The following is a 23,649-nucleotide window of genomic DNA, read 5'->3' as shown; positions in this document are numbered from 1 at the left end:
ACAGCATGACAGGCTTGCACATGATTGCATTCTGAGTGGTAGTTTGATTTCTATACACAGCCTTTAAAAGGCAGAATTGAAACAGCTATTTATAAGCATACTCCCAATTTCTCTCTGTTCTGTTATCTGGTTTAACTGAGAGCAGACGATCTGTAGTGTCAGAAGAGATGTGGTTTCAAGTATGAAATATCTATCACTTCAATGGCAAAAACAGTCTCACTAAGTGACTACCACAAAGATGAAAAAGTCAACATTTTTAGGGATTATGACTGTCTAATGTAATAGTATTCCACTGAGTATCAAAAAACAGAAAATATTATCTCCTCCGTAGTTTCTATTATACACCCAAGGATGATATGAGAGAAATCTCACAGACATTTATCAACAGATGCTATAAATGTAGATGTAGATGCAGATGTAAATATAAAGATGAAAACTTCTTCCAACACAGAATATTATATGATTCTATTATACTAAGTAAGTTTGAAAACGACAATACGTCAGGAGGAGCTCTTACCTCTCCTTGCAGAGAGATCTTGACAAATTAGAGGGCAGGGCAGTCCCCATATATATGAGGTTTAATATGAGCAAATGCTGGATTCTGCATCTGGGACAAGGCAACCCTGGATATATGTACAGACCACAGAACAAGAGCAGTGTTGCAGAAAGAGATCTGAGGGTTCTGGACAATGACAAGTTGATTATGTTCCCTAGAAGTCAACAGGGCTAACCGTATCCTGGGGTGCATAAAGCTTATCTAGCCAGCTAACCATGGGCAGTTTTGGACACCATAATATAAGAAAGACATAAAACTATTACAGAGGAGGGCTGCAAGTTGGTGAAGAGTCTAGACGGGAAGATGTTTGAACCACAGCTGAAGTCACTTGGTCTGTTCAGAAAAGAGGAGACTGAGGATCTCCTCTTCCCTCAGAGGAGAACGAGGGAAGCAGTCTAAAGCTTCCTCATGAGGTGAGCGGAGATTATGATACAACAACAACAAAGGTTATGACAAGAGCAAAAGTTGTTAGTAAGTATATAAGTATACATGTTTTTCCTAATGTCAGGCTGTAGGAGAGTTGTGGGTATACACTTCATGCAGCAAAAATAACACTGAGTGGATCAGCAGAATAATAATGTATTCTCATTCACCCTCAGTGTCAAGTTCTCAGATTTGCAGTGGAGGAGTTTCTAGCAAAACATGTAGCACAGAGGTAAATTCTGTAGATACTACTTTATGAAATTTAGAAATACAGTCTTGGGTTCAAGAGAAATGTATATTGAATGTAACAGTATCAGTTGATTCAGAAGAACTGATTACAGAGAAAGTCAGCATTTTAGGGCTATGAAGAAAAGGTAAATTTACCAAGGTAAAAAATCAATATGAATATCTACTAAGATTAAAGTAATCTTCTAACTTTTGCTTACCTAAAAGCTTATTGAAATAATAATTCCATTGGCAAATGTTGGGATTTTAATAGATCATGATCATTTACAGCTTTTTTACAATATTTGATTCATAGTTTTATTTTTTCAATAATGTCATGAAAGGAAATCAGCCTCCAAAATGTTTGGTCTATACAGTGAGAAACAGTGAATATAATCTGATTCTTTTTCAACAGTTAAAAAAAAAAAAAGTGGGCTAAGATTATTTAAATATACATATCATACTTTGCATACTTTGATAAGTATAAATTAAAATTTCTGCTTTTTTCCATATAAATTATTTTCTTCTTAATTTGGTTGCATTGTAAATATATATTGAATCAGGATATGGATAGCTCAGTGAAAACAGGGCTCCATATGAGTTAATAAACATATTTGTAGGTATATTTATAGGTCTTCAGTGGGATTGCTCAAAATGAGGCTGAAACACAGCATGCTCTGTGACCTTTGTTCCATCTGTTCATATAGGTGCCTTAGCTACCCATAGCTCAGAGCCTACATATCGCACACTTATCAACTTGTCTGTATAAGAAAACTTGTTCGTCCTCCAGTCAGTCACACAAAATTGATTCAAGGCATGCAGAATATGTGCTAATGACTTAAAGCTAAGTGGGGAACAGTGTCTGACTGTTCCCACCATACTTGCAAATAAGTTCTGGTCTCCTAAAACAACAAAGTAAAATTTTCTATTCATGATGTGTAATTTTCCTAAAATGCATACCTGAACACCTATTCACATAGAATAGTTTGGGTGGTAAGTATATTTCAGCTGACACACACAGGGCTGAGGCACACACACATACTTAATATGTAGAGTAGAAGTAGTCAAAATGAGTTCTACCATTCATTTCAAGTCAACATAAATCCATGATCACATTTAAAAAGAAAATACATGTACTCTGGCCTGTAATTATTATCAACTGTTTGGCTTCCCTTTTTCAGAAGTAAATTTTACATTTTTAAATCTCCTTAGTATGAGCTAAAGACTTTAGCAGTCCAGCATACAGCAGTATTTATATACTGTTTGAAGAAAAAAAAAAAAAAAAGTTTTCAGTATATTAATATGCTTAACACAGGTTTTCATGGTCTCAGACCTTCACTTTTAGTCAGATTGCATTATTAAATTTATCTTATTTATTTACATGTATTTATTCCTTTGTCTCATGCTTTTCTGACTGCCTTATTTCTGCAATTTATCTCTGTAATTTGGCCACTGACATTCAAATTTGCAGATAGTTAAACAAGGCTGAGAAAAGGGAGGAGATTACACCGTCAGCCTTGGTGATACAGCTTGCAGTGCTTTGGTTAAAATTTTAGTCCCTGGTGCAAAAGAGATACACAGCATCTTCCAAAGAGCAATTCAAAGCAACGGATTTTTTCCCCCTGAATTCTGCAGCAGCTAGGGAAACGTATTGCTATTATTACTATTAAAATTATTACTCATTATTTCTTATTAACATTATTACTATTATTCAATAGTAATAATTAAAGTATTAGAACATTTTGTTCTTTCCTCTTTGGAAAAAGCCTTGGGGGGTTGTTTCTGGGGGGGATTTTTTAGTTTTTGAAAGGCTTCTGTGATTGGTCTTTAGCTGCATTTGCTCCCATTAGTGGCTATGAGGTTCAGGAAAATATAGTTTTAGTCTATAGTTGGCAAGCATTATTAAATTTGTTTTGGATGTGTTGGAGCTAATAAAGTTGGAGATCCATGTTTCATATCTGTATACTCCATCTGTCAAGAACACATTTCCAATTATTTTTACTTCCACATTTATCACTAAGGAGTGAGATTTTGGTAGACAAAGGAAGGTGTTCTTATTCTTTTCTGAAATTATATAATGTTGCTTTCATTTTTCTGTTTTTACAGGCTTTGTATTTTTTTGAAGTAAGCATGAATAATGGCTTTGTTGGATATACCATCTTTAACAGCTGTTTCTTTTCTGGTTCTGGGCAAAATATATTGGCTAATTTTCCCAGCCAACTCTGAACTACTTCTTTTAAACAAGGCAAAAGTCCATTGTAGCAACTAGGACTTGAATATCAAATATGAGATAGGAAATTGGTTATTCATTCATTCTTTGTAGCTCATGGTATCTGATCAATCATCAGCTCTCTCACATGCCATTCTCCTAACATAAATGATATAACCACTCACAGATTATTTTGCCAGGACATACATTTAAGAGGCTTTTTAGTCTCTTCTTTTCTTTCCTCCCCGTCTAAGTTTCACTGAAGTTTATATGTCACTTATGTGTGAAAATAATCACCAAAAAAACCCCTTGCACATATTTACTAAGTTTATTTAACAAATTAATTCCCAAATTACCCAACTGAATTAAAAAATTAGTTCTAATTACATTATCTTCTGCATAACATTTACCTTCAAAATTTCAGATTTTTTTCCTAAGCAGAGAAAGAGTTATAACTCAAACAAAAAGCTCTGCAGTATTTTTACTTTTATTTTTTTTACTTTTATTTTTATTTTTGTTTTCATTATTTTCAGTAAATTACTGTTACATTAAACTTCAAAATTTCTAAATATTCTAGCATGTGTATTAATGTAATATCTCATTATTCTTACAGAGTTTATACAATGTGATAAATATATTTCTAATACAATTATAACAGTTCAGTGAGATACCGACTCACCAGATTTTGGAATATATATTTATGAAATATATTTAAATATAGCTTCATGAGACCACAAGAGGATAATGAAGTAAATACCAAATATCACAGACTTTTTTACAGTAAAAGCAAAACTTTTATTTATTACAGTTGTGAAACAGTTCAAAATGAAATTAACATATTTCCAAATATTTTCTGCTAGAGGACTTTTCAAAACAAACAAACAAACAAAAAAATTTTTTTTGTTGTTGTTAGTTTGCTTATTTTTAAGATTTACTTCCTTTAATTATCTATTTATTGATAATTCCACTCCTGTAGGTAGCTATCCTGTGTGCCTCGTATAAATTCAAGCTTTGTTTGAATGTCAAATTTGCATTTTGAGAATAGACCTAAGACTTCTGAACATACTAAACATACTTCTTTTCCATGTATAAGCTGATCCTTCAGTTGGAGACACTGGCAGTCACCGTACATGCTCCAAAATGCCTTGTTATGCCCAAATAAATATAATGTAATAATAATTTGCAAACTGAATAATGTACACACTGCCCATCAGGCACAGACACCATGGGCTGGCTGAGAGTAGACCACAGAAATCTTCAGTCTGTGTGGCTAGCAGACTGACAGGAGGTAGAGCAAATTTTATGTATGACTGATCTACAGTCTACTCTTTCAGACGCCATTACCACCAGTAGAGTTTCCACGATTCACATTGGTAAGTTATTCTACACAGATATGAGTATCTTGAACATCAAAGATGAATATTCTTGAATATTTCACCTTTCTTCCCTCACTTATTTCTTCATTCCATGTGAATTCAATGAAATATGTTGCCCAGTTTCAGTGAATAGTGTGTGTGTGTGTGTGCTCATGAGTGCATGCGTGCGTGTGTAGGAATAACACAGATTTAAAAAAGTTAGGCAGATGCATATTCTCCTCCCCATGGAGGCAAGTAGCCCAACAACTATTGTACTACCATTGCTAGTAACAGGCCACAAACTTCGTAGTCCCTTTGTAAAGCCTCAGCACAAAAACCTGTCAGGCTCTTTGCTTAAATTTATCTTGGTTTGCCTGCCTTTTGTTTCTACTTGTGTAGCTGTAATGCCATCTTATAACTTATTTTGTTTTAGTAGTGGCTTCATTCATTCATTATTATGTAGTGTATTGTCTATCATCATAGTAATTTGGTGTCCTGGTTTCAGTTAGAACAGAATTAATTTTCTTCCTAGTAGCTGGTGGAATGCTGTGTTTTGGCTTAGGATGAGAAGAGTGCTGATAACACCCCAATGTTTTAATTATTGCAGAGCAGTGCTTATACCAAGCCAAGGACACCTCAGCCTTTTGCTCTGTCCTGCCAACAGGCAGGCTGGGGGTGCAGTAAGAGCTGGGAGGGGACAGACCCAGGACAGGTGACCCAAACTAGCCGAAGGGGTATTCCATACCATCTGACGCCATGCTAAACAATATATAGGGGTGGCTAGCTGGGGGGAGGGGGCCGGACTGCTCGGGGTTAGGCTGGGCATCGGTCGGCGGGTGGTGAGCAATTGCATTGTGCATCACTTGTTTGTACATATTATTATTAGTAGTACTATTATCACCATTGTATATTATTATTATTATTATTATTATTATTATTATTATTATTATTATTATTATTTATTTTATTATTATTATTATTTTATTATTGTTATTATTATTTTCCTGTCTTATTAAACTGTCTTTATCTCAACTCATGGGCTTCACTTTCCATTTCTCTCCCCCGTCCCAGAGAGGGAGGGGGGAGGGTGAGCAAACGGCTGCGTGGTGTTTAGCTGCCGGCCGGGTTAAACCACGACATTTGGATAGATTTCAGTAACTACTAGACGCTAGATATCTACCAGGTAAGTAGATATCCTATGCAGAGTGTGGGACATGTTGCATCATTCATATATATACTCAAATATATTCCAAAAGTATACTATTTGGAAGTAGAAACTCTTTCTGTGATGAGAGTGTTTAAAAGACTAATAAATCAGACCAGTAAAAAAAAAAAAAAGACAACTAGATTCATTAATTAATAGCACATTTTGTGCTAATGGTTAATCATTATCAATATTTATCACTAATATCAATCAACAAACCACAATAGCAAAAAGAAAAAAACAGCTGTTGCTCTTTAACACTTATGTTATAAATTAGCTGCAACTATATGTTGTAGGAAAGGTGAACCTCGGTAGTTAGCACCAAAGAAGTCAGCACTGAAGAGGGTAACCTGTTTCTTCCCCAGTTTTCCTCACTTAAATGTGGTGTTCTTGTGCTCCTCCTCTCAGCATCTGCTCCCAGTTCTGTTTTCAATCTTGCGTGACATCCTTCTGGTGTGCTCAGCAGAATTTCCTGGGTTATAATTAATTAATTTATTATTTTTTCTCCAGTCCCCTGTGTGTATTTTGTTCTTTGCTCTTTATTTTAGAAATTGCTACATGAGGCACATGAGTTCACATGTTTTTGCATTACCCTTAAGAGCAGATACATAAGTCTCTGCCCCCTTGATGGTCACAATGTGGACATACTTTTGTAAAATGATTATATTGTGTCTGGCTATGTCATCACAGTGTTACAGAGCATTTATGAACTGTTAATTACTGTAAGAGGTTTAAATGTGCATTTACATTTGGATTCAAGGCAAACTAATATTAATTATTTCCTAATCAATATATTTATAACTTACAGATATCACAGTCCTCTGTTTATGCTACGTAGGAGCTTAGAATAAATGCGCAGATCAGATAAGTGTTTTTGTATGTGAAAACAGCATCACACCAGAGATATCAGGACTTTTAATAAACTGCTAAAGTTTCAGTACTGCTTATTAAAGGAATACAACATTTTAGTCTTAGTATTCCTTGAGATCACAAACTCAACCAGGGTGTGGTCACTGCAACCCAGGCTTCCTCCTCTTTAATGAGCTATTATTCTGCATTGGTGAACACCAGGTCCAGTAACGCTTCTCTTCTGGTTGGTTTGTATAATACCTGGATGAGGAATTTGTCCTCAACAGACTCCAGGAATCTCCTGGATTGCTTACTGTCTGCCATGTGGTTGGCAGACATCCAGGTGGTTGAAATCTCCCAGGAGGATGATACCCTTTGAGCATGATGCTTCTTGTAGTTGGAGCAAGAAGGCCTCATCAGCAGACTCTTCTTGATCGGGCAGCCTATAGTAGACCCAAACCACAAGATGTCCTTTGTTGGGCTGGTCCTTAATTTTTACCCACGGGCTCTCATCCTGCTCTTGGCTGTTTCTTAGAGGGAACTCTTCACAATCTATCCACTTCCTAACATAGACAGCAATGCCTCCATCCCTTCCTTATGTGCCTGTTTCTCCTGTAAATCTTGTAGTTGTCTGTTTCAATATTCCAGCTGAGTGATTCGTCCCACCACGTTTCTGTGATAGCAATTAGAGCATAGTTTTCTAATCGCACCGTGGCTTCCAACTCCTCCCATTTGTATTTCATGCTCCCTGCATTGGTGTAAAGACATTTTAGCTGGGCTAAGGGCCATGTCAACTTTTTAGAAGAGTCCTTCCTAATTCCTATGGGATGATTCACAGGTATTTTCCAGCTTTTTTTTTTTTTTTTTTTTTTTTTTTTTAAGTAATAGCATTCAGGGGTTGTCTTGAGTCACTTACAGGTACATCTCTTTATCCCACTGTTTAAAGCTCTGCTAACAAGTCCGCCCAGATTGCTGCCCCAAATACTCTTGCCCAACATGGTCAGGTGCACCCCATCCCATGTCAGCATGCACAGTCTCTCAAAAGCATGCCCGAGATCATGCTACCTAGCCAATTATTCACCTGATCCATATGCCACCTACTCTTTGGGTTCCAGTCTCATACTGGGAGGATTGAGAACACAACTTGTGTTCCTGATCCCTTTAATATCTTTCCAAGGGACATAAAGTCCCTTTTGATGTTTCTGAGTATCCTTGCAGTGACCTCAGTTGTCCCTGTTTGAAAGAGCAAGAATGTGTGATTGTCCTCTGGTTTGACCAGGCTTGGTAGCCTCTTTGTGATGTCACAAGCACAGACCCCAGGCAGGCAGCAAACTCTCGAGAGAGATTATCTTGTCGGCAAATGGGCTTCTCAGTGCCTCTCAGTGGGGAATCTCCAATTGCCAACACCCTCCATGCTTCTTTTTGTAGAACTGATTCTTAAACACTAGGTGTGCTGACCTACCTTTTTGCAGTTGTCCTTTCTTGGGTCTTGACCATTACCACTGTTGTTGTTGACACCCTCTCCTTTTTTGAGCCCCAGAGCATCATACCTGTTGCATGGGGGCACTTCAAGGGCAAGGGGAAGATTCCTCACTCTGCTCCAGTCAGAGACAAAGGTCCAGCATCCCTTGTCTTGTGAGTCTGTCAATTCTGCTGGTTTTAGGTTAGAAGCCATTTTACCACACCCTTGTGAGGACAGGGCACTCCTGGCTCCACCTAAGCATTGTCATCCCCCTTCACTGCCTGTTAACATTATGTGTTATATTATATGATAAGAATATGATATCTGAGCAATACATAATTTGAGAATTTCCCAGTTAATCATTTTACAGAATGGTTGTGTCAAACTAATTAGTGATTTTTCCAAAATGAAAAAAATTGAAGACTAAATTTCCTGAATTTGTATATAAATATTTTTAGTACTTCTTGCATTAATCTTTATGTGCTTTCAAAAGGTATGTAAATAACTTTTTAAAAGCCAGAAGGATTCATACATTAAAAAAATAAAAAAAATAAAAAAAAAATCAGTGGCCTGATTATTGAATGAATATTCTGCATTTCACTGAAATTACACTAAAGTTGACCCAGATCCATCCCAGACAGCAATATTATATTACTTCATAGTTTCCATAGCTATAAACATTTGCATAGGTTCAGTCTGTGTTGCTATTTTGTGGCAATATAGCAAAATAAACTTGAAAAACAAACTAACCAAATGCATTTAAAATAATTCAGCCTCTCAACATTCTTGAGATGCATTGGTTTCTAAGCTGCTGTCCCGCTATTACACTAAGTCTATAGCACAAATTATTCTAAAGATCACAGACCTCTTTTATGAAATTGCCTTGGATGCCTTTTTTTTTTTTTTTTTTTTTTTTTTTTGTTTTAAATATCTTGTGGCAAAATATTAAATACAGCATGGTAGAATGAATTGACCTAATCTGATGTTAGCAGATGAAAGCCACTAGATTCATGTTTGTTCATAGTACATATATATTTATTTCCCCTCAAATTATCTTTTTTGTATTGTCTGAGTTGTATCTACTACTGTGTTCATCTCAGACAGCTGCAGAACTCCATACACAGAACAGTATTTTTATACTTTTATTCCTGTTTTCCAAGGTCACTCCCAAATTGTGTTAATGTGTCAAGTTGTTAAGTTGGTACACTTAGGTGCAGCAGAGTTTGTCACATAGTAAAGACTTCATAGGATCATACAGTTATTGGGTAATTCAGGGATCTTAGAAGGTCTGTAGTTCAATGATCCTTCTCAAAGCAGGATCACCTGTAAAATTAAATGAGGTAGCTAAGATTTTATTTTTAGTTTTTAAGTTGGGTCTTGAAAATATCAAAGGATTGAGTTTTAGGAGACTGAACAATATTGGGCAACCTGCTGTGCTTCTTGACTGTACTCACAGTGGTACATGTGGTACATCCTATTTTAAGTTGTTTTTTTTTTTTGTCTGTTTTTGTTTCTTTTTTTTTTTTTTTTCACTAATATATATGTGGGGGAAAAAAAAAGTTAAATTCAACACTTTTTCAATAGTGATCCTTCAGGCATGTACCCATGTTCTGAATTACTCTCTCTATTCAGTTCTACATTGAGTAGGTCCAAACAAAAGAATTTTTTTTTTTTTTTTCTGAGACAAGTGTAATCTGCTCAGGCAAAATATCCATGAATAGCATAGCTCTTAGTTTTCACACAAAATACTATGAATATTTAGCGTTCTGTGAGTTGAGTACCTATCATATGTAGAGAATGTATTTCTTTATGTTCTCTGGTGTATAAGGAAACAAATAATATGCTGACTTTCCAGAATAAGTTTGCTTCATGTTTCATTTTCTGCCTTACATACTAATTTTATTACATAATAATATTCTAATTTTGTAGGAAAAAAAAAAAAAAAGTAGCTTTTAGTGTTAGTGGAATCAACTACCTGCTCACTAAAATAATTAAAAAAAATAAATAAATAAACAAACAAACAAACAAAAAAACACCAAAAACACACACACAGAACTGTTTAAAAGTCTTTAGTAAAATGGGCAGTATAAAGGTGTTGAATCTCTCTGTTTTACATTACTGCTATAAGTAACTAAGATGAAGGTAATACATGATTTAATTCTCCCAAAATATACCAATGTAAGGCCTTTGGTTTAGGTTAAACAAAACATTAATTTAAAAATATTCTGTTGTGAATATTAGATGTGCTTTGCCTTGTTGCATTAATATTAGAGGTAAAACACCCAACATCAAAGTTCCACTAACATTTTCATTCTATAGTTTTGACATTCAAGTCTGTGCAGAAAAGCTTTTACAAGCTTACTTGAAATGCTTCCATAAATGCATCACTTCCACATCACAGGTGTATTTCTAGATGCCTTCTCAGACAAGTTTTGTGTTTGTTTGTTTGTTTGTTTGTTTCCTTTTAGCATCCTCTGCTCCACTGAATTTTAAAATCTTTGCCCAACATACCTAAAGTGATGCTGTGACACAAGTCACAATTAATGAACTCATGTAAACAATGTTCCTATAGATAGAAGAACATCACATATTCAGGTGCACAGCTAGTTGCTTTCAGCTGTGTAATGTTAATGCCTCCTTTTCATCATACATGAATATATATATATGTGTATATATATGTGTTTTATATATATTTTTGCTGTGTTAATATCTTAGCTGGCATATCACAGAATTCTTGGGTTGGAGGGGGCCTCTTAAGATGATCTTGTCTACTGCTTTGAATGATGGTCTCTCTTTTGGCATGTTCGTACGTATAGCCTTGTGAACTGAGTTTAGGACCATGTACACACCATTAGGTAATTATCTGATTTGTGTTAAGGGATATTAGCAGATGTGTAGTTGCCTGCAGCAGCTCTAGCCCAGGACTCATCCCACCTGGCCGCTGGAGCCCAGACTCGTATCTTAACTTGTGCTCTAGGGTCTTTGCCCAGGCTGAGGGAAAAAAGGTGGGCATCTGTGAACCTCACGAAGCTCAACAAGGTCAAGCACAAGGTCCTGCCTCTGGGCCAGGGCAATCTCAAGAATAGAGACTGAGTGGAGAATGGATTGAGAGAACCTCTGAGGAGAAGGACTTGGGTTGGTTGATTAAAATCTCAACGTGAGCCAGCAGTGTGTGCTTCCAGCCCAGAAAGCCAAACATATCTTGGGATGCATCAAAAGAAGTGTGGCCAGCAGGCTGACAGAGTTGATTCTTCCCCCATGCTCTTGTGATACCCTACCTGGAGTACTGCGTTTAGCTCTGGGGCTCCCCAACAAAAGAAGGACATGGATTTGTTAGAGCGAATCCAGAGGAGGACTACAAGAGGGCTGGAGCACCACTCCTATGAAGGCAGGCTGAGGGAGCTGGGGTTGTTCAGTCTGGAGAACAGAAGGCTCCGGAGAGACCTTATCGTGGCCTTCCAGTGCTTAAAGGGGGCCTATGAGAAAGCTGGAGAGGGACTCTTTTTCAGAGAATGTAGTGATAGGACAAGAAATAATGTTTATAAACTAAAGGAAGGTAGAATTAGATTAAATATTTGAAATAAATTCTTTACTCAGAGGGTGGTGAGGAATAGGTTGTCCAGAGAAGTTGTGGATGTGTTGAAGAGTCGGGTTGGATGGAGCTTTGAGCAACCCGATCTAGTAGCAGGTGTCCCTGGTAGGTTAGAACTAGATGATCTTTAAGGTCTCTTCTAACCAATTCTGTGATTCTGTGATTCTATGATTCTGCGATACTCTTAAAGGAGCAGTCTTTTGTACCCCATTTCTATTTTTGAAGTACATCCTTTACTTTTAAAAAGGTGTCCATGTTTTCTGATTTCTTCTTCCCATGAAAGTTATAAAACTCTTCTACATACATGCATCAAATCTGGGAATAAATAAAGACCAAGAAACACAATAAATAGACCCAAGAAATTATGCTGTTACCTATTTTATTGGCAAAGCTCCCAGTCTGCTCTCTGCCTCTCTGCTATGTGGAGTTTCTCACAGCATATCCACACCCATTCTATCTTACTCTTTTTAGTAGGACACAGACATAACCACTGAAGTAAAAATCCTTAGTCCTTGCTTGTCCTGCTCCTCTCTTGCAGTCTCACTAATAGACATATTGCTGGTAAGCAGACTGTATGAAAGAGAAAAGTTTCTTACATAGGTCATGTGAATGGAAAAAAAAGTATAAGTTTCAAATGTAAGGTAAAGACAGGAATAAAAAATCCTAAAATGTAGGAGTAGTTACTATTGTAAGTAGAACTGAAGACTAACATGAAGAAAGTGAGGGCTAAGACAATGAATGATATTGGGAGAGAAGAAAAGTGAAGCAAAAATCATGGCACTGAGGACATAGAGAGCTAGGAGAATGTGATGCAAAGAGTAACAGATACAACAGGATTCCTGAATTTGAAGCAGGAGATAATCATTACTTGTCTGAGTGAAAGATGATATAGAATAATAGCACAGAACCAGAAAACATGACAGGAGCAGTAGTTGATTGTCAGAATTAAGCTCCATTTAAGCTTAAATTCAAGCTCACATTATTTTCCTGAGCTATGTTTTCAGGGTAGGAATGAGGATCAGATACTTCCTCAGTTCAGATGATGCTCCCTCAAGTCAGATGAGCTGTGAACCAAGGATAATCCCGGTGCTAGCTGTGTTCAGGCTTTGCCCTCCAAAACAGCATACCCTGTACATGGTAGGTAGAGCTGGGGGCTGATAACAGGGTTTATCAGGTCCAAGACCCATCCAGCTGACAGGATCAGCTGGACTACTGACAGGACTATTGCTTTTGTCCTAACAAAAAGCAACAGTCTACTTACTAGAAGTGCTGAGTCAATCAACTTAAATGTATAAAATATTACCCACTAAATAGTCTGAAAATTATGCCATGGATTTCTCAAGTTGGGCAGTTGAAGACAATACTATTGGTTCTGTCACTCAGGGTATCACTCTTTTCAAAGTGCTGTAGCCAAGCTATGTGATGCCTAATTTAGACAGTATTCCCATGATGTAATAAAAGGTAAAAAGGAACCATGTGAAACACTAATTTTTAGTTTAGAACAACTCTAGATCAGCATAAGGTAAGTATACAGGCATTCACTGATTATTAGGGAAAAATAATTGAGAAGCTAATTATTAAGGAAACATTGTGTATTGTATGGGAAAATTTCACACAAATAAAGATAGTATCAGAATTTATACAAAGAGAATGATTATATTCAGGTTTCCCAGGAAACTTCTGTCCCTGATCATTTCATTGTCTAACTTTGAAATCTTACCACAGATCTTAAAACTAATCAGTATGTGTTTGTAAAGTTCTATAATCACCACCATTAGATATTATTGTGGCTTCATTTTCTTCTAGTGTCATAAGTGATGCCAGACCCAATGGAATTAAATAATTTATTAAGAGCTTTGCTTCTGGAGAGTATTTTACAAGTACTTCCACCTACCTCTTTCCCATTCACATAATCCCATGCTCTTTTATTATATTTATATGCAAACTGATTTCTTCATGTTTTCTAAGCAAAACAATTGACTGCAGAGATTTGTAATTTGTCTAATGTTTGCTGAAGTTCCATTGGGAATTCAGGCTATATAAAAAAAGAAATCCCAAGGAAATCACATTTAATTTGAAGGGGGAAGCTTTTTAAAACTTTGTTTATAACATATTTAGGATTAATACTTTTTGTCAGGTTGATAATTTGTGAAGTTAAAAGTGTTCAACTATCATCATAACTGATTATAAACATATAAAGATTTTTCTTATTTCATTGTTTTAAGCATCTTAGAGTGTACTTATTTTTGCATCCCCTTCAGTTATATCAGTACTGAATTTGTCTTTTGTTTTTCCTTGCATAAAATCTTTTCTTCATGAAACATATAGAGGGACCTGGACAGGTTGGATCAATGGGCAGAGGCCAATAGAATGATGTTAAGTGCTCAACACATGGCTAAGTGCTGAGTCCTACACTTTGATCACAACAACCCCATTCAGCGCTTGGGGCAGAGTGGCTCAAAACTTGTGAAGAGGAAAAGGTTCTGTGGGTGTTGGTTAGAATAACATTTTATTGCATTTAATGCTCTGTCTTTTCAGAAAAGTAGTGATTCATTCACATAGATATTGTGTATATTCACATACATATTGTGTTATTACTCACTGTGTTCAAAACAAGCAATGTGAAGAATTTTGTTGAATTCTTTGTCATATAATGAAAAGCTTAGACTTTATAGTCTGTATTAAATCTCAGAAGTGGAAGGAAAAAATATATAAAAATAATAAAAACAAACAAACAAAAAATATCAGAAAAACAGCTGTGCTTTTGTTTACTGACTCTGAAATTCCTCCAATAGTCAAATCCAGAAGTAGGTTATGTACAGATTACCATCCAAACTTTGCTCTCAGAACACATGATCTAAGTAGATGTACTGGGGGTTTCTTCAAAAATTAAATCACATTGAGAAAACCTAAAAATATATTGCTAAATGTAACTTAAATTGTTGTGCCATTGGATCTATCTTGATTTAACAGATTGGGTGAAAAACACATATAATTTAAAAGCACATATAATTTATATTGGTAATTTATCCAAAATAATCCAGCAGACAAATTAAAAACTCCTGCATGTGAGTATCAGTCCACTGTTTTGTACACTAGGAAATTCCTCCGAAATACATACTCAGTACTTTTCTTTCAGTAATATTTTACAAATACACAGATTTTATTTTTATTTTTGTCTCTTCAGCAATCAATCTTCATCTCCCACAATAACAAATAAATAAATAAAGATAAACATAAAAGAAAAATAATATTATATAATTTATTATATAATATAAAATTATATTATATAATTATATAATATAATATAATAATATAATTATATAATTATATTTATTATATTCCCAAAGCAGGTATCTGACATTAAAAAACAAACAAACAAAAACAAGCAAACAAACAAAAAAAAAAGCCCACTGTTAGTGATTGCCATCTGACTCTGTACTCATCATATGTATAATGTAATTAAAAAGAGAATTTACTGGTTTTATACCATTGGGTATTTAAGCACAACTTTGGAAAGCTGCTGTTAAGAAAGGGTGATTGTGAACAGACAATTCAAGAATGATCAGGAATGTTATCAGTATTTCACAATAGAAAGACTGTAGTGAGAAACAGAAAACAATATTATTTCCTTTTCTTTACTGAAAAATGCCCATCATTACCACTCCTTACTGATTTGTTATTATAAACACTTTTTAACCTGTCAAACTTAGCCAAGATCACCAAGACCTCCAATTTGAAACTCTGAAGCTAGTCTTACTCATTTTGACCGGATCAGAAAAAAATAAAAAAAAATAAAAATTATATTTTAAGACTTAAAGTTTATTGGCACTGTTATTGCCATCAAATTTTGTAACTGGAAATGAGAGAAACATAGTATTCATGGTGTAAAATTGCTTCTGCTGTTTTAAAAGGATAGAGAGAGGAAGGAAGGGATATGAACAGCTATAACCATGGGAACATTTCAGAGAGAAGGGTGTAATGCTTTTCCACCCGTGAAGTGATGGGAGGGAGGGAACTGCTGCTTGTTCTTCTCCCAAATGGTATCTAGTAAATTAAGCATCCACCTCCAACAACAGCAGAAGTAATCCTTGTTTTTCACAGCTGCACCATATGCATGGCCATTTGGTCAGTCCTAGTAATCTTCTGCCCAATTACTGCCTGCGTTGTCTTTGCTGACAGCAAGGTTTGTACTGCCAAAATGGTAGAGATGATTGTTGCCATCAGATGGCTGGTGGTGAAATACCTCCTGCTTCCAGAACTGTTTGTGGAAGAGTTTGTCTGTCTAGGGGATAACTAAAATATTCTGAGACCTTTAATTTCAGATAAAATTCTTTCTTAAATTTTGCTACTTTGCTAATTTGATACTTTGATTCTTAGGTACCTTTTTAGTTACATCCTGGAATATTAACTGTTACCTTAATGAAAATGCACACATGATACATGATACGTTACCTTTTTTTTTTCTTCTTCTCTAGAAATTGAAAATTCACTACTTTATTGCAGTAACATTACTTAAATTAATATATACACACGAGTTACATTTCTGTTGATAGTTTGGAATATTAATTAAGCTTTATATATATTTGTATTTTATTTGTGGAGCCATACAGAGATATCATCTTTTCTGAGAGAAGATTGTCACCCTTTGAGTATAACTTAGAAAAAACAATAGGCATTTCCTTTTTTAATGTATTATATACGAAATAATGTGATTTAGTACTGCAGAAGACTGACAAACAGTTCAGGAAGTAGATCTCTGATTGTTCATATTGCTTAGCTTGTTATTGATCTCTACGTGTATAGACCTTATGTGTATAGAAGTGAGCTAGTTCATATAATTTATTTTTGTCCTCATTACAAATTCTGAGGAAGGTTTGATCTTCTAATATCAGGTGTGTCCTAAAAATCTTTCTTTGCTATTGCTCAGTCATTGCTGGTAATGTGTGATTTTGTTAGAGGGATAAATACTACTAAGATCTCCTATGTTTTTCTATAGATTTGTTATATCTATCTCTATAGAGTTATTTAGGACTGAACATTCATGTCCACAGATTCAAAATAAAATAAAATAAAATAAAATAAAATAAATCAGAAGAAGTGGGCAAGGGAAGTTTCTAAACATTTTGTTGCAGTTCACCTTGGGTTGAACCAGTCACATCTATCTTTCTTTATATATTCCAGTATTAAATTAATCGTTCTGTGTTTAACTGGTTTTTCTTAACTGTGGAAGTTTCTCTTCCTTTTAAAGTGCCTAGTTTGGATTTACATCCTATTGCATGATGACTGTACTTTTTTTTTCTCCTACTCAATAAAAAAACAGAATTCATTGCACTTGAACTGATGTTAGATCTTCAGAAACATGAATGTTATTATAATTATGTAATTAGGGATAATTGTAATTACACACATGCACTTGCAATTATACATAATTTTAATTATACATTATGTAATTGTACGTAATTGTAATTATGCAACTATGCCAGAGAATCAGAGAATTTAGAGATGAAAAAGACCCACTGCTTTGGGTTCCCACTCTATTCTGGTACATGTGCAGGATTGTTGATTATGCTTATACATGTATTCCTTATAGCCCCCTCTAATCCATTTTAAAATGACTTAGAGTTGTTAATACCAACTCTTTTGCTAATGTTAAAAAGCCAATAACTCTAATCTTTGAATATACTTTCTCATGTTCAGTCTCTTCCCTAATACTTACTGTTCCCGTAAATTTCACAAAATTGCTCCTAAATATTCAACAAATAATTTAGACTCACTCTGAAATTATTATAGATGCTCACATACAAAATTCTCCATGTTTTTAACTCTTCAGCTTCATCAAATAATTTATCTCAAGCATTTTCTGATTGTTTGTTTGTTTTTCAGACAGTCATTTCTACTCTTTGAATGAAGTGCAGTAGAAGTAAAAAACAAACAACACACACACAGAGTGGCCAGCTTTCACAATCAATGTTAAATTCCTACAATTTCACCAGAGCATTTCCATTAATTTATTGAAACTGAGTAGATGTAACTGATGTTACAGCACGCCTCTCTGTGTCCAAAATCCTAAAATGTTTGCTGAAAGTGATCGTTTCTGACTAAGCTAAAAACATGAAGAGCCAGATTTGTTTATCTTGCTCATGTCAATAATATAACCAGAGTCAATGGAACTAGTAGTGTGAATATTGCAAATATTTTCTTAGTTATGGTTTAATTATAAATAAATAAATAAATAAATAAATAAATATTTCTCTTCCTCATGGAGCTACTGAAGTGAGTCAAGTGAAGGACCAATAAGATCTTTGAGGGAGTGGAGCACCTCCCATATGAAGAAAGGCTCAGAGAGCTTGGTCTGTTCAGCCTAAAGAAAAGAAGACTCTGGCAGATTTTGTCAATGTAAATAAATACCTAAAGTAAGGATGTAAAGAAGACAGACATTTACTTTTCAGTGGTGTCCAGTGACAGTACAAGAGAAAATAGGCACGAAATGAAACACAAGTGTTGTGGTTTGGCCCCAGCAGGCAGCTAAGCACCACACAGCTGCTTGTTCACTCTCCCCAGGTGGGATAGGGGAGAAAATTGTAAAGGTAAGTGGGAGAACTCAGGGGCTTAGATAAAGAGAGCCTACTAGGTAAAGCAAAAAATATGTGTGCAAGCAAAGCCAAACAAGGAATTCACTTGCTACTTCCCAGTGGCAGGCAGGTGTTCATCTACTACCAGAAAAGCAGGGTTCATGATGTGCAATGGTTTCTTGGAAAGACAAATGTCTCTCCCTTAGTCCTTGTTTACCCCAGCTTTTATTGCTGACCGTGACGTCATATGGTATGGGCCATCCCTTTTGCCAGCCTGGGTCAACTGTCTTGTCTGTGTCTCCTCCCAGCTTTTGGTGCACTTGCAACCTCTCCACTGTCATGGCAACATAAGAAGTCAAAATTAAAATAAAATAAAATAAAATAAAATAAAATAAAATAAAATAAAATAAAATAAAATAATAAAATAATAAAATAAAATAAAATAAAATAAAATAAAATAAAATAAAATAAAATAAAATAAAATAATAAAATAAAATAAAATAAAATAAAATAAAATAAAATAAAATAAAATAAAATAAAATCCTTGGTTCTGTGTAAGCACTCCTCTGCAAAAAAATTAAAAACATCACTGTGTTATCACCACTATTTTCATCAGCAATCTAAAACACAGCATTGTGGGAGCTTCTATGAAGAAAATTAACTCCATCCCAGCCCAAACGATGACAATGACAACAGTGATTATTAACTTGTTGGTTTTGCAGCTAAGCTGGCTATATATGAATATAATCTTGGCAGCTGCTCACACTTGACCCATGCTGTGCTTTTGTACAGTAATTCTTTCAAGTGGGCAATCTTCAGATGAGGTGTTTGGATACAAAATAGAGCAAATATTCCTATCTGAGGTCACTACCATTATACTTGCATCTCATTGCAAAGTCAGAGTCTGTGTGTCTCCATTAAGTAGAGTAGTTGTCACGCTCTTTCCAACAGGAGTTGTCATTTTCTCTTACAAAATGACCTGACATGGAAACTAGCTCAGTAACTAGTAGAGACCTTATGGTGCCTCTATGTCCCTCTCAAAACCTATCTGTGCATTTCAGTTTGTGTATTGTAATATACAACAGATTGACTTCATTCAAATCAGATTATACATATGTTGTGGTTTAACCAGTCAGGCAGATAAGCACCATCCAGCCATTCACTCGTTCCCCCTCAGTGAGATGGGGGAGAGATCTGGGAAAAAGGCAAAAGTCAAGTGGTGTGCAGCAATAGGACAAGGGGTAATGGCTAAAAAGTGGAACACAGAAAGTTCCACACAAACATGTGTAAGAACTTCTTTACAGTGAGAGTCACAGAGCACTGGAACGGGCAGCCTGGAGAGGTTGTGGAGTCTCTCTTTCTGGAGATATTCAAGACATGCCTGGAAACTTCTCTGCTCAACCTATTGCAAGGAAACTGCTTTTAGCAGGGGAGTTTGACTAGATCTCCAGAGGTCCTTTCCAACCCCTATGAATTTGTGATTCTGTTATGATGTCATAGAGTATAAAATATCCTTTTGGTTAGTTTGGGTCAGCTGTCCTGACTGAGTCCTCTCCCAGTTTCTTGTACACCCCTAGCCTCATCACTGACAGGGCCATAGGAGAAGCTGAAAAGTCCTTGACTTGGCAGTGTTCTGCAGCAACTAAAACATCAGCGTGTTACATTATTCTTCTCCTAAACATTCTTCTTCATCTAAGTCCAAAACATAGCACTATACCAGCCACCATGAAGAAAATTAACTTTTTCCCAGCTACCACCAGGACATTTACACAACAAATTGCTACAAGAAGGACATGGAGGTGCTTGAGCGAGTCCAGAGAAGGGCGACGAAGCTGGTGAGGGGTCTGGAGAACAAGTCCTACGAGGAGTGGCTGAGGGAGCTGGGTTTGTTCAGCCTGGAGAAAAGGAGGCTCAGGGGCGACCTTATCACTCTTTATAAGTACATTAAAGGAGGCTGTAGCGAGGTGGGGGTTGGTCTACATGTATTCTCCCACGTGCCTGGTGACAGGATGAGGGGAAATGGGCTAAAGTTGTGCCAGGGGTGTTTTAGGTTGAACTTAGGTTGTTAGTTAGGAAGAACTTCTTTACTGAGAGGGTTTTGAGGCATTGGAATGGGCTGCCCAGGGAAGTGGTGGAGTCACCATCCCTGGAAGTCTTTAAAAGTCTTTAAAACATGTTTAGATGTTGAACTTAGCGATATGGTTTAGTGGAGGACTTGTTAGTGTTAGGTCGGAGGTTGGACTCGATGATCTTGAGGTCTCTTCCAACCCAGACAATTCTGTGATTCTGTGATTCTGTGAATAATTTTAGCCTAATTATGTCACATTGCCTCTTGTCTTGACTAGCTGTAGAAACCAGGGTAAAACCAAATTATATCTAAACATATATTCTGGCATTGTGTAGGTCGATTAGGCCAAATGGAAAAAAATGTTTAAATGTCTATGCCCCTAAATTAGTCAATTAATAAATGCATGTTATCCTGGTTTTGGACAATTATTATTATTAATATTAATTATTGCTATTATCATTTTCCTTTCATTTTCTGTTCTATTAAACTGTGTTTATCTATACCCATGACTTACCTTTTTCTGATTCTCTCCTCCATCCCACTGTGGGGGGATAAACAAATGTTTGTGTGGTGCTTAGCTACCTGTTGGGTTAAACCACAACTGTGAATTAATGGAATCTGAAAGTTTTAATACATTTTTTATTTCATTTTATATATATATATATATATATATAAATATATATATATATATGATATATATATATAATATATATATCATATATATATATTTTATTTCATTTTATATATATATTTATATATATATATATATATATATATAAAGAGAAAAGAATAAAGTATATCCAAATACTGCTTTCATTCTTCATTTCATATGTATTGCATAATCCAGAAATGATACTGCAGTTTTATAGATTTGTATTATCTAACACTCTTTGAAGTATCTGCAGAACATACCATTACAAAACAGGTCCTATGTATTAGATAACATGGTAATACAGTATGCTGATAAACTCTTACTTATGTGCACACAGAAGGAAAAAGGAAAGAATATGAAGTAAAAGAAATATGGAAGAATAGAGGGAGAGCAGGGCAGGATGAAATGTTTAATCCAATTTTAAAATCGATACTGGTTTAAAAATTACAAAAATAAATTTTACTCTGTGTAAGTATACGAGAAAGGTTATAACAATACCTTAATAATAAATAACAGAAATAACAGACAATTGCCCATGTCAGGCCTATTGCTTCTGGGTTTTGTCTTCAGATATGAGATGTGCTGACATCTCATCAAAGAGTCTTTTTTTCTCTTACTGAGAAATAACTGTAAGGAGAAAAAAAAAAAAAAAAAGAAAAAGGAGAAAAAAAATTTTACTGAAAAAGAAAGAAAAGAGTCCAACCATTCAAAAAACATTACAAATTCTATTTAAAATAATTAAATCATACATTGATGTTGAAGCAATAGTTCCATGAACAACACAATTTTTTGTGCATACTACCCTGTCATTAAAATATCTTAGAGTTTGGGGTGATCTTAGAGGAATTATTGTTTTTACATGCACAACTTTTTGGTCTACAATGTCTTCAGTTTACAAGGAATAAATACAGTGTTTTTTTTTTGTTGTTGTTTTGTTTTTTTATATATCAATAGTCTTGATGGACTGAATATTTTATGTGATTAATATTAAATGTGTAAAGTATGCTAGAATAATTTTTCCATATTCTCCTGGAAAATTATGTTATTTTCACATGTAGGATCTGCAACCCACTGTAGGAATTGGAGAGATAAGAGATTTTCTTTAATTAAATCAAACACATAATAAAACCCACTCATCTCCTCTACAAAGCTGTTCACTAAAATTAATGTAAAGAGTTGCCAAGACAAGCAGACTTCAATGTCTTTGGAAATTCAGAGATGAATCTACAGAAATTCTTAGAAAAAAAATGTATGTATGTGATGATCACAATAGAAATGAAGAAATAATGAGAAAATAAAGTTTGGAAAAATAATTTAAAGCAGAGTAATTAAAATCAGTTTTATAAATATTGAAAACGGTCTTTCTGACTGTTTCATTGGATATGCTAAGTCCTTGCTCTCTCAAGAATGTTTTGTGAAAATAATAATGAATATTAAAAACAATAGTTTTTGTTGTTGTTGTTGTTGTTGTTTTTTTTTAAGATTTCAGAAGTTACAAAATGAATGAGTATCAGGTACGTTAAAAAAAAAAAAAGCAATCCATTTTTAAAAACAAAATTCATGAGGGTCCTGATCATTACAACTTATAAAGATTACTAATATATTTCAAAATATATTTAGCTAATGCTGCACAAAAAAAAAAAAAAAAAAAAAAAAAAAGAACATTTCTTAATTTCCTTGTATATTATATTAGTTCTTTGGTAAACATTTTATAAGACTTCTTTCTCCCTCAGATTTTCATCTGAGATATATATCATACTAAAATATAACTCATCTCAAAAGTAATTGTGCTTGTCAAGGTGGTTTCCTACTTGTGGAATGTTAGATGTGATAAAAGAAAAATGATGCAAAAGAAAAATGCAGAAGACACTTTTTGTTTCTGATATTCCTTTTATTTCTTTCATCTATTTCTAATCAGGAGCTTTTCCTTTTCAAATATATATATATTTTTTAATCTAAATTTCTTTAGCAGTTAGCTAAAAGACACATACACTAGTTGTCTGAAATATCACCGAACGCAAAAGGAAAAGATTCAGAGACTGAATTTGATCAGGACAGAGAAGAAACTCCCCTTCCCCTTCCCCTTCCCCTTCCCCTTCCCCTTCCCCTTCCCCTTCCCCTTCCCCTTCCCCTTCCCCTTCCCCTTCCCCTTCCCCTTCCCCTTCCCCTTCCCCTTCCCCTTCCCCTTCCCCTTCCCCTTCCCCTTCCCCTTCCCCTTCCCCTTCCCCTTCCCCTTCCCCTTCCCTTTCAGCTTCCCATATTAAGTATCAGGGAAAACACTGGGCTGGAAGAAGTTGGCAGTTCTTAGGTCTTCAGGGGGGTTAATTTTGTCTTGGAATTTTATTTAATTTTATTGATTTCTGGTTTGGATATTTTTACATGGGTTCACTAATGGCATATAGTGCCTGAAAAATTTGGTGGCCTTCTATGATGGGTTTAAAGCAGCGGTGGATAAGGGAAGAGCAATTGATGTCATCAA

This window comes from Netta rufina (assembly GCF_964035555.1).
Source record: "Netta rufina genome assembly, chromosome: 1".
Classification (NCBI taxonomy): domain Eukaryota; kingdom Metazoa; phylum Chordata; class Aves; order Anseriformes; family Anatidae; genus Netta; species Netta rufina.
This window is presented reverse-complemented; position numbering follows the sequence as displayed.